General features: G+C 36.3%; 2 long non-coding RNA genes across 3 annotated transcripts; one reads left to right on the forward strand and one right to left on the reverse strand.

Annotated features, from left to right (window-relative positions):
- Positions 1-392: 392 nt before the first annotated feature.
- On the reverse strand, positions 393-13,563 carry LOC107042279. The gene is made up of 3 exons (XR_001461143.2): positions 13,469-13,563; positions 2,357-2,581; positions 393-1,657 (listed from the first exon to the last, which is right to left on the reverse strand). It is a non-coding gene; the product is annotated as an uncharacterized LOC107042279 (long non-coding RNA).
- Positions 5,796-6,902, forward strand: LOC107042278. Of its 2 annotated transcripts, none has more exons than XR_001461141.1 (4): positions 5,796-5,935; positions 6,343-6,392; positions 6,493-6,554; positions 6,756-6,902. It is a non-coding gene; the product is annotated as an uncharacterized LOC107042278 (long non-coding RNA). The 2 variants fall into 2 exon arrangements; XR_001461142.1 differs by having other exon boundaries at positions 6,343-6,388.
- Positions 13,564-15,297: the final 1,734 nt, after the last annotated feature.

Here is a 15,297-nt window from a genome sequence, read left to right on the forward strand (position 1 = left end):
AATAATAGAGAACTCAATTTTAGACATGAACATGAATGATTCAGATTTATTCTCTCGAGAAAACTGGAGAGGGAAAACTGCTATAAATCTATTCCATCAAGAGAATATATATGAACGTCAATGAAACTGTTCTAACAGTATTGAGCATGAGGGGAGAACTTTTCAAGGTTCTTTAATGACCCATCACCTAGTGGAGATCTAATCAATCAAAAAGTGAAAAATCATCGACATTACTTGTAGAATTCGTCAGAACTGATTCCTTTGTTTCCTCAGTTTTAAAATGGATAATTGCGATTTTTCAGAAATGTAGAAAGAAAAAAATTATTGTATATTGAGTCAAAAAATTTTATGAGAAAAAATATTGATAGAAGGTGTTAGTTATTTTACAAATTTTAATAAAAAAAATGAATACCAAAAATTCTTCAAATCTCCTGCGCATCGATGCATACCTCTACCTCTACCTCTACTACTGCTACCCAGGCAACAATTTCATCCGATGCAATGTTGAAGTTTCCATGAGGACTGCCAGATATCCGATAATTGATCAGTGAATTGTTGGCTGGGTACTGTCTTTATCAAAATAGTTTTTAGAAATTCCTCGCCGCAAAGAAAATGAAAAAGTAAGACAAAAAAACTAGGTACTCCCAAACCGCTGGCTCTCGGGGACAATCGAAGGTATTTCTTTAATATATAATAATCATAATATCTGATCTGTCAATAATAATACTAATGATAATAATATCTGATCAAGCAATAACAATAGCGGATCAATCAGGAGATCAATTGATGAAATAGTAAAATAGCCACTGTATCTAAAAAGGTATGAACAATAGTATTGACCTCTTGTCTGACCTAAAATTAGTGATGACTGTTATATGATACTGTTACAATGTTAAATCCTTATTTAATGACAATAAATGCATTAATAACTACATCAATGTCTCCAAATAATCTCGATGTAGCCTTCTCCATAGAGAAAATTGGTATATCCCACAGAATATCACAAAATCATTGGGTCCCACATTATTGGGCATTAATCGACATTTCCAAATTCAATGAAACGCACAAAGAGTATTAAAAAAGTGCGTCAACTATATAGAGGTAGTGAAAAACTTCTACAAAATATTCAAAACCCCCAAACATGAAAATACATATCAAAATTTTGATAATTTTTTTTCTTACGAAAATTTTAATGAATCTGGAAATGATTCTCCAAAGAGGTTTTCAGATGAATGGAATACTTTCATTCCGATATTTTTTTACTCTCAACATTTTTTTCTTATCAGTTCTTTCGTTCTTGAAAAACGTTTAGACGTTAGAAATTTTTTTCAGCTTTCATTCTCTGAAATGTCAGGATTCCAGGATAAACACAGATAATTTTTCTTTAACAAATCTTTCTCTTCATTTTTTATGATTTTTCTTTGAATGTTCGAATGGTCCACAATAATGGGAACTCCAATAATTAATTGCTGTATTATCTTCCACTCCCACACTCCGAAGATGTTATGTCATTAACCAGATTATGGAAGCTAGCAGGTGATGATTGGGAAAGAGAGAGGGGACGTCTTGAACCAGATACATTGGTCCCATTCCCCTGAGCATTCCGAGATGAATGGTCTAGCTGTCGAGTTCAATCGAGAGTCCTCCCGTAAGAATTCTACAACATGCCAAAGAGTTTAATCACTTGAGTGTATTGGTTTCATTTTTATTTTATAATAATTCATTTGAACATTGAATTAATTATTTCATTTTCTTCAAATCATTCTTCATCCTTTCTTACAATTAATTTCAATCAATCACTTTTTCGTCAATATTAAGCTATTCTCGCTGCCCTTTTTTTAATGAAATGAATATACTTGTGATTGAAGAAGGAGACATGCCAAATGAAGCCAATAGAATAATAAATTATAATGAAATGAATAATACTTCATAACTATGGATGAATTTCGATCTGAAGCTGAAAATCTTTGCTTTTTTTTCACTAGTCATTCAGGAAACAATTGGTAATTCAGAAGATAATGAGTGCTGAGAAGAGAGAAATGAAATTCAGTGAAGATTGTTGCATAATTTCTATTGAAAGACTCCAGAATATACTAGTAAATACCTCATTCGGAGGTTACATCACTTCATCAGGAATTACAATATGACAATGAAGAGAGAAGAGCATTGGGGGCTGTCGAGAACCCTCCAGCGGACAAGGGGAGGAAAGTCTGAGGGTTAAAAAAGGGAAAATCTCTCTGGAAGAGAGGAAGAGATCGAGAATTCTGGGGATGTAGAAGATTACTGAAGTGAGAAAAAGTGAAAACGAGAGAATGATGAAAAGCTGAAAGATAACAAGTACCAAGGGATGTTGTACCATTTTTTTATGTCGATGTGCGCCACTGAACGTGATGATTTTCCGCACTTTATTCATGAAATATTCTTCTTAATATAGATTGCACCATGTGGCTCCAGAAGATAATTAGCGTCACAAGGCCCGGTTTGTCCCACAAATCATTGTAATGCTCCCACCGTCCAGTGACTCTATAGCAGCACGCTATGTAATGTCTGGACAGGTGTATATCCGATTACTGCTGCTAATCTGTAATCAACAATAAATAATTTATTTAACGAATACACCAGTGAAAAGACCTACGAATTGAACTGAGAGGAATAGATTGAAGTTGGAGAAATGAAAAACAGTGAAATTCGCCATTGGATTCTTTGCATGGTGTTTTTCCTTTCAAAATAGATGTGAAAAAAAAATGTACGAAATAAATGTGACAGGCGAATTGGATGAATGGAAAAAGCCAATAGAATAATAAATTATAATGAAATAAATAATACTTCATAACTATGGATGAATTTCGATCTCAAGCTGAAAATCTTTGCTTTTTTTCACTAATCATTCAGGAAACAAACGTATGCCGTTTGTCACAGAATATCCCATACGTATTTGTCGATCTTTTTAATCACAATAAATTCGATAGATTATCCTAGAGCTTTCTCGATGAGCTAGATGACCACAAAACAGATCTTTCAATTGTGAGAAAATTCTAGGAGATTGCATACAATCCAGCATCTCTTCGAATAATATTCTAAAAAATTTAACGATTCCAGAAGAATTTTCGACCTTCTAGAGAATCTGGTAGAGATCCAAAAAGTGATCTTGAGAATTTTTGAAAATTCTAGGTGATTCTAAGCGTTCCTTGGGAATTCCCAGAAGATTCGACTTTTCCCTTAAAGCCTGTAGGCATTCTTACGATTTTATCAGACCGTGATTTCCCAACGCATAATGCAAACCTGTATTCTTCATTGTGCAAAGTGATGATGATCGGAAACTCGTAGCCGGCACTTCTGTGACGTCTTCTTCTGAAGGTCTGGAGTATCCAATTCAGTATAAATATGATTGTTGAGAGTACTTGTTAAATTGCCCGTGCCGTTACATCTTCGGCAGTATACATTTCGGATTGTAGGCTGCCAATCGATTGCACTCTGTAGACCTCGGAAACCTCGACGCTTGACTATTTCATTGGTGACGGACAATGCTCCGATATCTCTTTTCTTGGCAGTCTTACATGTGCCACAGTGCAGCACTTCTGTTGCACTTGGCTCGAATTTAAAAGTTTTCTCGTAAATAGTCCTCATATTAGACTCAGCATTGAAATGTCTCGAAATACTACCCTTTTGAGTTATTGTTTCGTTCACTTGAAAATGAGGTAGTAGAATTTCCATTCGTTTTCTAAGTATACTCATTGGAGGAGTCTCGGTGAAAAAATAATTAATGTATTCTAAAATTTCATGTGGAGATTGCTCAATATATCGACGGTGATACTCGAAGTCCACACCACTGGTCACGAAAATGCGAAGGATGGAGTCAAATGCGCAGGTGCTATAGACGGAATGGACTACACCATTAATGGTAACTGAAGGAGAAACTGAACCATTTCGTAAGAAAAAAATCTGCGTTAATTTAGGTCTCGATTTGATTCTGTTCGGCAAATTTTCAGATTTTATGAGTCGTTGATTTGATAATTTGACTCCTTCGAAAGGTTTGAAAAACTTGGCATTTGACAGCAGCCCAATGGGATTAGTGAGCTCTGCGGCTAAATTATTATTACAGTCTTGAGCTGTTTCGTAATTAGCTTTAGGTGTTTCAATATCCTGTTTTGTCGGAGATTCTCTTGATAATTTGGGAAGCGGATTGCCATTTCCATCATCTGTATTGAGTTCGATCTGACCAACACCTTCGAATTCTGGCTCTACTGGACTCGATTCCTTTTACGCAATCACTTCAGCTACCAATAACTCCAACTCCTGTGACTGTTGCGAGGTTGAATCTTGAGTATCAACTGTCGTGTGTTGTGATTCGGCAGCTTCCGCAGGTTTGTCATCGGATTCAGGTGATGCAGGAAAAGTAATTATCGGCGAAGGCCCTCGAGACAATGAATGTTCATTATTATTCCCATCGTCTGGATCCGATTCGATGAAAATGAAATCAGTGAATTCTGGTTCTGCTGAATTGAACGACTTCATCCGCTTCAACTCCGGTGATATTGAAAGAGGCGGATTTATTGTCGGTTGAGGTGACCCTTCATCATTCGCGATAGATTTCTTTCTGCTCATCACATCTGGTGTCGTGCATGGCTCGCCCATTACATGCTTCAAATGCCATTCTAAAAATTTAACCACTGACAGTGGATGAGAATGACATTTAAGGAAACTCTCAGTAACAAAATCATTTGCGGATTGAGAGTGAAGTGTCTCGGGCTGGAGGATACGTGTCCAAAGTGGGAATCGGTTACACAAATCGAATAACTCAGTTCCTATGTCTGGAAGGAAATAAGCATTCAATTCCGCCCCCTTCTGAGTTGTTGCGAATGACCCAAGTATAATTTTCAATATAAACTCAGTAATATCCAGGGAGTTTCCATAAGGAAAAGTCAAAGTTTCGGGTGGAATCATATCTCTCATTCGCAGATCAGCAATCACATCCTCAAGTAAACTTTTAGCGGGCGAATTATTCCTTTTACATCTATCATATTCCTCAGACTTTGTATGGTGTATTTGAGAATTCGATATGAAATCGTTGATATTCAAACCACTTTTAGAGAACTCGTACTCCAGTTCTTTTCTCGCATCATCAACCGTTTGCTCAATTCCAGAGACGAGCGTGTCTTTGTAATTTTGGAATATCACAATACTTAACAATAGCAGGATACGTTCAAATCTCTCAAGACTGGGACTGGTTGCCAATAAGACGATTGACTTTATGTAAAACTTGCGTACACCACTTGCCTCAACATGACGGGCCAACTCGTCTAAAATTTTAAGTAGTTTTGTATTTGTTTTGTATTTGTATTTGTGGGCTCCTTACTGGTCCCGAATTAATAGAGTTTAATTATTTAGATTTGTTAACCAGAAATATCGAGGTGGCAAATACTGTTACGCCCTCCCTGCGATATATCTTTTCTCTTTTGTTCTTTTGTTAGCCTTGTTGAGACAAAATAGCAGTTTTCTCAGTTATTGCAGAGCTCGATCGCTCATAAATTTACTTTATTTCGCATTTATCAATCACATTGAATGTATCGTGGGCTCCTTATTGGACCCTAATTATTATTTCATTTATTATTTGTTTATCGTGGGCTCCTTACTGGTCCCTAAATATTATTTCATTTATTATTGAATTAATTCGATTATTTTTAGTTACAGGTTTGGATACCTAGCGGCGCTTCGAACGAGAATTACCGCAAGCAGCGACTGTCGCTGGGATAGTTGTGCGCATGACCTAACGCAATGTCATAGTGACACATATTTTCTCTGAGATAAGTATTTTCAAAGTGTACATTTGTTAAGTTTCCAATGGACTTTTATTATTTTCAGAATTATTGATTTTTCTGAGGTCATGTTTTCGAGTGACAACAGGCTGTCAACGTATATGAGAGGAGTAAAATAGGTAAATATTTATTTATTGACTTTTTATATTTTTGATTATTTTTAAAGTGTTCTGTTCCTCTCCACATATTTTAATCATAAATTTTCATTGCTTAGATTTCAATATATTGGCTTTTGTCAAAGTGACAGGTGAGGTTATGTTCCCCATGGTTCTGTTTTGACTGAGTTTATTTTGAATGTATTGTTATATAGTCTCTCAGTTGTATTGTTTATTTTATTGAACTTTCCATTTGAATAGTTATTCCGATTAATATTACCTTTTCTCAAGGAGAGAATAATAGCTTTATTTGCTTATGAAAAATATTTATTGAATTGAGACATTTAAATTGTCTATATTATTTGCATTGTCATTCTGAAATGATGAATCTGATGTATTTATTTATTTACTGTTATTTTCTCCTTTTCCAGGATTATTATTTGGACATCAGAGTAACTGGCTACCTTGTGCGTAACTGTAAGTACGTAAAATTTTATATCCATATTTATTTATTTTATAAGGTAGCTGAAATAGAATATGTATTATTTCATGTAAATGATTATATTATTTTCCCTTTTCAGGAATGCACTTGAGGCATAGGAACATTAGGACGATCTGCCCTAAAGAAATATATAAGAGTGAGGTATGATTCTGCTTATTATGGTAACTATTAGTGTCGCGAGGACGACGATGATTAAACAATATTTCTTATTAATTTGACATGCCTGTATTATACCTATTTATTTAATTTGACTCTGCAGGGTCTGTTCTGAGGCTTAGGATGCTCGGGATGGGCCAGAAATATTTATTCTGCCAAATATTAATTTATTTTTCGTGTATGCAGGGTAACACGTGGGAAAGCTTTTTGAGGAAGGACACCAATGGTCTCTCGAGCTTTGGAAGGGAGTGCAGTAGTCATCAGGCATTTCTGGGAGTTGGGAAGCATGTCGATGCTGTACCTGGACACTCTGGATAGGGCAGGATAAGGAAGCATTGGGAATGTGGTAATTCCATTAGTATGTTTTGTTATTTTATTTTATTTTCATTAATAGAGGTCATTGTCGTGTGTATTTATTCATTTTCTGGGAATGTGTTGTCGATAGGACGATTGTAGAGCTCCGTGAAGTGGGCACCCCACTTGGTTGGATTTGAACCAAAATTTCATAATCGATAGATTTTGAGCTACTCGTGATAGTAGTAACGTTTTTCTTGTTTGTAGTTTGAAATTGAGCGGCCCATTCGTTTTTGAAATACAGTTAGGAACTATTCCATAGTTAGAGCTAGAGTGACATCGGATTCATGTCTGCAATTGTTTGTAGTTGATTGTAGTTTTGGAATCTTCATAATCGGAAATCAAATGAGCGTCCAATCGATTTTTGGAGACCAAGTAGGAACTGATTGAAAGCTATAGCCAGAATGAGCTCGGATTCCTGTCTAAAATCGTTTGTAGTTGTTTGTAGTGCTCACAAATTTCCAATGCACCGAGAAAACGGGGTGGCAGACAGTTGATATATGTAGAAGGATTTGTTTGTAGTTGTTTCTAACAGTGAAAAAAATGAAAAACCTTATAAACCAACGTTCATACTTGATTGTAGTTTGGAATTTTCCCAATCCAAACTCACATGAGCATCTGATCGATTTTAGAAGCCCAAGTAAGAACTTGTTAACAGCTATAGCCAAAATGAGCTCGGATTCCTGTCTAAAATGGTTTGTAGTTGTTTGTAGTACTCCCAGATTTTCAATGCACCCAGAAAAAAGGATGGTGTAGAGTTGAGATATGTAGAAGAATTCGTTTGTAGGTGTTTTTAACAGTGAAAAAAATCAATAAGAAAAGAAGATCTTTATGAACCAACGTTCATACTTAATTGTGGTTTTGAAATTTTTTCAATCCGAGCAGAAATGAGCGTTCAATCCTTTTTTGAAATACAGTTAGGAACTATTTAATAGTTACAGCTGGAATGACATTGGAACAGTTAGGAACTATTTCATAGTTGTATTTGAAATGACGTGGGATTCTTATCTGCAATCACTTGTAGTTGATTGTAGTTTTGGAATTTTCGCAATTGGAAATCAAATGAGCGTCCAATCGATTTTTGAAGACCAAGTAGGAACTGATTGAACGCTATAGCCAGAATGAGCTCGGATTCAATTCAATTCAAAAATTCAATTGAACGGTCAGTCCAATTCCAATCGAAAAAAAAAATCGATTCTATAATCAACTACAAACGATTTCTGCAAAGTTTCAAACTTCATTTTTTTTGCGATGATTTTTACCCTCTCTGTGCTTAAAAAATGGATTAAACGATCAGTTTCATTTTCATTTTTAGAAAAATTCCAATCCTACAATCGACTACAAACGATTTCAGGCAGGAATCCACTTTTTCTTTGCCATAGCTGTAGAATAGTTCCTAACTATTTCACAGCTATCAATCAGTTCCAACTTGTGCTCCGAAAATCGATTGGACGCTGATTTCAGTTCGGATTGGAAACATTCCAAAACTACAATCAAGTATGAACGTTGGTTCATAAGGATCTTCTAATTCTTTTCACTTTCTAGAACAACTACAAATGGAATCTTCTACATGTCTCAACTCTCTACCACCCTTTTTTCTCGGTGGATTGAAAATCTGTGAGTACTACAAACAATTACAAACCATTTTAGACAGGGATCCGAGCTCATTTTAGTTATAGCTGTCAGCAAGTTCCTGATTGGGCTCCAAAAATCAATTAGATGCTCATTTGAATTTGGATTGGGAAAATTCCAAAACTACAATTAATTATGAACATTGGTCTATGGGGGTCTTTTTTACCGTTTTTTTTCACTGTTAGAAACAACTATGAACAAATCCTTCTACATATCTCAACTCCCGGCCACCCTTTTTTCTCTGTGCATTGGAAATCTGTGAGTACTTCAAACAACTACAAACGATTTTAGACAGGAATCCGAGCTCATTCTGGCCATAGCTTTCAATAAGTTCCTACTTGGTCTCCAAAAATCGATTGGACGCTCATTTGATTTCCGATTGCGAAAATTCCAAAACTACAATCAACTACAAACGATTGCAGATAAGAATCCCACGTCATTTCAAATACAACTATGAAATGGTTCTCAACTGTTCAAAAAAAATCGATTGATCGTTTATTACGATTCCGATCGTGAAATTCCCAGAACTACAATCAACTACAAACGATTGCAGACGAGAATCCAATGTCATTCCAGCTGTAACAATGGAATAGTTCCTAACTGTATTTCAAAAACGGATTGAACGCTCATTTCAGTTCGGATTGGAAAAATTCCAAAACTACAATTAAGTATGAACGTTGGTTCATAAAGAACTTCTTTTCTTATTGATTTTTTTCACTGTTAGAAACACCTACAAACGAATTCTTCTACATATCTCAACTCTACACCACCCTTTTTTCTCGGTGCATTGAAAATATGTGAGTACTACAAATGACTACAAACCATTTTAGACAGGAATCCGAGCTCATTTTGGCTATAGCTGTCAACAAGTTCCTACTTGGGCTCCAAAAATCGATTGGATGCTCGTTTGAGTTTGGATTGGAAAAATTCCAAAACTACAATTGAGTNTCTTCTACATATCTCAACTCTACACCACCCTTTTTTCTTGGTGCATTGAAAATCTGGGAGTACTACAAACAACTACAAACCATTTTAGACAGGAATCCGAGCTCATTTTGGCTATAGCTGTAACCCGTAATAAAAAAAAAATTCTAAGAGAATTAGAATTTAGAGAGAAAAAATTTCCGCTTCACCCAGCCGGGAATCGAACCCGGGTCTCCCAGATACGCGCCGGGTACTCTTACCGACTAAGCTACCGGGAACCACAGAAATTCACTCTCAGATTCACCTCATACACCGCCTGGCACTCTTACCGACTAAGCTACCGGGAACCACAGAATTCCTCCACAATATATTATTAACAAGTTCCTACTTGGGCTCCTAAAATCGATCAGATGCTCATTTGAGTTCGGATTGGGAAAATTCCAAAACTACATTCAAGTATGAACGTTGGTTTATAAGGTTCTTCATTTTTTTCACTGTTAGAAACAACTATAAACAAATCATTCTACATATATCAACTGTTTGCCACCCCGTTTTCTCAGTGCATTGGAAATTTGTGAGCACTACCAACAACTACAAACGATTTTAGACAGGAATCCGGGCTCATTCTGGCTATAGCTTTCAATCAGTTCCTACTTGGTCTCCAAAAATCGATTGGACGCTCATTTGATTTCCAATTGCGAAAATTCCAAAACTACAATCAACTACGAACGATTGCAGATAAGAATCCCACATCATTGCAAATACAACTATGAAATGGTTCTCAACTGTTCAAAAAAAATCGATTGATCGTTTATTACGATTCCGATCGTGAAATTCCCAGAACTACAATCAACTACAAACGATTGCAGATAAGAATCCCACATCATTGCAAATACAACTATGAAATGGTTCTCAACTGTTCAAAAAAAATCGATTGATCGTTTATTACGATTCCGATCGTGAAATTCCCAGAACTACAATCAACTACAAACGATTGCAGATAAGAATCCCACATCATTGCAAATACAACTATGAAATGGTTCTCAACTGTTCAAAAAAAATCGATTGATCGTTTATTACGATTCCGATCGTGAAATTCCCAGAACTACAATCAACTACAAACGATTGCAGATAAGAATCCCACATCATTGCAAATACAACTATGAAATGGTTCTCAACTGTTCAAAAAAAATCGATTGATCGTTTATTACGATTCCGATCGTGAAATTCCCAGAACTACAATCAACTACAAATGATTGCAGACGAGAATCCAATGTCATTCCAGCTGTAACTATGGAATAGTTCCTAACTGTATTTCAAAAACGGATTGAACGCTCATTTCAGTTCGGATTGGAAAAATTCCAAAACTACAATTAAGTATGAACGTTGGTTCATAAAGAACTTCTTTTCTTATTGATTTTTTTCACTGTTAGAAACACCTACAAACGAATTCTTCTACATATCTCAACTCTACACCACCCTTTTTTCTCGGTGCATTGAAAATCTGGGAGTACTACAAACAACTACAAACCATTTTAGACAATCAATTATGAAATTTTGGCTCAAATCCAACCAAGTGGGGTGCCCACTTCACGGAGCTCGATTATAGCTTGTGTCAGAGATTTCTATTTCATTCTTTATTTCTCTTTTTCAGGTAAATTCCTGTTTCTGGAGTTTATGGGCACTGATATGAGCAAATCAATATCATGCGTCATGGAGCTGGTGTTCAGCAAGTATCAGGATAGGAGTTGTTCAACTCTGAAGGATCGTGCAAGGATGCATGCTGGAATTTAAAGGCAACAGTTTGAGAGTGGTGAAATGTTTTTATAAAAATGATCTGTTATTGACTTTTGTGAAGTTTCTCGTCATCAATTATATTTTTATCCAGAAAAATGTAATGAAACTGAGCTTCATAGCATAGATTAATAAAATGTTATTTAACTTTACATTTCTGATTAATTTGGGGGAGACCACGTAGGAATACGTGACATCGTTTCCTATTGGTTTTTAAAATCCTGGTGGCTCAATCGACTGAACTTTGAGGCGATTGTGATTTGGTGTCCTCATTATCCGACTCAATTGACCTACAATCGACCAATCATCTAGTCGTTTCCTATTGGTTTTTAAAATCCCGGTGGCTCAATCGACTGACCTTTGAGTCGATTGTGTTTTGATTGTNGTGTGTATTTAGTCATTTTCTGGGAATGTGTTGTCGATAGGACGATTATAGCTTGTGTCAGGGATTTCTATGTCATTCTTTATTTCTCTTTTTCAGATAAATTCCTGTTTCTGGAGTTTATGGGCTCTGATATGAGCAAATCAANTCGGGAAAAAAAAAAATTCTAAGAGAATTATAATTTAGAGAGAAAAAAAAAATTCTAAGAGAATTATAATTTAGAGAGAAAAAATTTCCGCTTCACCCAGCCGGGAATCGAACCCGGGTCTCCCAGATACGCGCCGGGCAATCGCATTTTCTGCATATGGGTATAGTTTATGTTGCTAACAAATTAACAATATGCTCCTGAATGGNATTGGTTTTTAAAATCCTGGTGGCTCAATCGACTGAACTTTGAGGCGATTGTGATTTGGTGTCCTCATTATCCGACTCAATTGACCTACAATCGACCAATCATCTAGTCGTTTCCTATTGGTTTTTAAAATCCCGGTGGCTCAATCGACTGACCTTTGAGTCGATTGTGTTTTGATTGTCCTCATTATCCGACTCAATCGACCTACAATCGACCAATCATCTAGTCGTTCCATATTCGTTTTTAAAACACCGGTGGGTGAATCGACTGACCTTTGAGTCGATTGTGTTTCGATCGTCTTCATTATCCGACTCAATCGACCCCCAATCGACCAATCATCTAGACGTTTCATATTCGTTTTTAAAGTACCGGTGGGTGAATCAACTCATCCTTCAGTCGATTGCCTTTAGGTTGTCCTCATTATCCGACTCAATCGACACCCAATCAACCTATCATCTAGTCGTTTCCTATTCGTTTTTACAATCCCGGTGGGTGAATCGACTGACCTTTGAGTCGAGTGTGTTTCGATTGTCCTCATTATCCGACTCAATCGACCAATCATCTAGTCGTTTCCTATTCGTTTTTACAATCCCGGTGGGTGAATCGACTGACCTTTGAGTCGAGTGTGTTTCGATTGTCCTCATTATCCGACTCAATCGACCAATCATCTAGTCGTTTCCTATTCGTTTTTAAAATCCCGGTGGGTGAATCGACTGACCTTTGAGTCGAGTGTGTTTCGATTGTCCTCATTATCCGACTCAATCGACCAATCATCTAGTCGTTTCCTATTCGTTTTTAAAATCCCGGTGGGTGAATCGACTGACCTTTTCAGTCGATTGCCTTTCGATCGCCGAAATCCGAAGATGAATCGACCTGCCTAGTAGTCGATTCATCTTCGATTCCAGCAATAATCTTAAATCTGAATCGACCGGCGCTCGAAATAGAATCGACATACTGATCCAGTGGATTGTTTGTCACGTATTCCTACGTGGTCTCCCCCAAATTAGTCAGAAATGTAAAGTTAATTAACATTTTATTAATCTATGCTATGAAGCTCAGTCTCATTATATTTTTCTCGATAAAAGTATAATTGATGACGAGAAACTTCACAAAAGTAAATAACATAGATAATTTTTATAAAAACATTTCACCACTCTCAAACTGTTGCCGTTAAATTCCAGCATGCATCCTTGATCCTTCAGAGTTGAACAATTCCTATCCTGATACTTGCTGAACACCAGCTCCATGACGCACGATATTGATTTGCTCATATCAGAGCCCATAAACTCCAGAAACAGGAATTTATCTGAAAAAGAGAAATAAAGAATGAAATAGAAATCCCTGACACAAGCTATAATCGTCCTATCGACAACACATTCCCAGAAAATGACTAAATACACACGACAATGACCTCTATTAATGAAAATAAAATAAAATAACAAAACATACTAATGGAATTACCATATTCCCAATGCTTCCTTATCCTGCCCTATCCAGAGTGTCCAGGTACAGCATCGACATGCTTCCCAACTCCCAGAAATGCCTGATGACTACTGCACTCCCTNAGATTCTCTCCTTGAGAAAAGGAAATATTAATCGGAATAACTATTCAAATGGAAAGTTCAATAAAATAAACAATAAAACTGAGAGACTATATGACAATAAATTCAAAATAAACTCAGTCAAAACAGAACCATGGGGAACATAACCTCACCTGTCACTTTGACAAAAGCCAATATATTGAAATCTAAGCAATGAAAGCAGGTAAAATCATGAAAATTTATGATTAAAATATGTGGAGAGGAACAGAACACTTTAAAAATAATCAAAANTAACAAAACATACTAATGGAATTACCATATTCCCAATGCTTCCTTATCCTGCCCTATCCAGAGTGTCCAGGTACAGCATCGACATGCTTCCCAACTCCCAGANATGTCACTCGAAAATATGACCTCAGAAAAATCAATAAATGCTGAAAATAATAAAAGTCCATTAGAAACTTAACAAATCTACACTTTGAAAATACTTATCTCAGAGAAAATGTGTCACTATTACATTGCGTTAGGTCATGCGCACAACTATCCCAGCGACAGTCGCTGCTTGCGGTAATGCTCTTTCGAAGCGCCGCTAGGTATCCAAACCTGTAACTAAAAATAATCGAATTAATTCAATTANCCAGAGTGTCCAGGTACAGCATCGACATGCTTCCCAACTCCCAGAAATGCCTGATGACTACTGCACTCCCTTCCAAAGCTCGAGAGACCATTGGTGTCCTTCCTCAAAGAGCTTTCCCACGTGTTACCCTGCATACACGAAAAATAAATTAATATTTGGCAGAATAAATATTTCTGGCCCACCCCGAGCATCCTAAGCCTCAGAACAGATCCTGCAGAGTCAAATTAATAAGAAATATTGTTTAATCATAGTCGTCCTCGCGACACTANTAGTAAGGAGCCTACGATAAACAAATAATAAATGACATAATATTTAGGGACCAGTACGGAGCCCACGATAAACAAATAAAAAATGAAATAATAATTAGGGAGCAATAAGGAGCCCACGATACATTCAATGTGAATGATAAATGCGAAATAAAGTAAATTTATGGGCGATCGAGCTCTGCAATAACTGAGAAAACTGCTATTTTGTCTCGACAAGGCTAACAAAAGAACAAAAGAGAAAAGATATATCGTAGGGAGGGCGTAACAGTATTTGCCACCTCGATATTTCTGGTTAACAAATCTAAATAATTAAACTCTATTAATTCGAGACCAGTAAGGAGCCCACAAATACAAATACAAAAACAAATACANGTTAGCCTTTTGTTAAAAAGAACAAAAGAGAAAAGATATATCGTAGGGAGGGCGTAACAGTATTTGCCACCTCGATATTTCTGGTTAACAAATCTAAATAATTAAACTCTATTAATTCGAGACCAGTAAGGNGTTTCTTTAGGGCAGATCGTCCCAATGTTCCTATGCCTCAAGTGCATTCCTGAAAAGGGAAAATAATATAATCATTTACATGAAATAATACATATTCTATTTCAGCTACCTTATAAAATAAATAAATATNCAAATCTAAATAATTAAACTCTATTAATTCGAGACCAGTAAGGAGCCCACAAATACAAATACAAAAACAAATACAAAACTACTTAAAATTTTAGACGAGTTGGCCCGTCATATTTGAGGCAAGTGAGGAGCTGCGGCAACGAGAAAAGTACTCGCGAAAATATGTCAGATCTCCTAAAATTCTAGAGTTTCCAAGAAGAGACTAAATTTCAG

This window comes from Diachasma alloeum, unplaced genomic scaffold (genome assembly GCF_001412515.2).
Source record: "Diachasma alloeum isolate Michigan unplaced genomic scaffold, Dall2.0 Dall_scaffold_00434, whole genome shotgun sequence".
NCBI lineage: Eukaryota > Metazoa > Arthropoda > Insecta > Hymenoptera > Braconidae > Diachasma > Diachasma alloeum.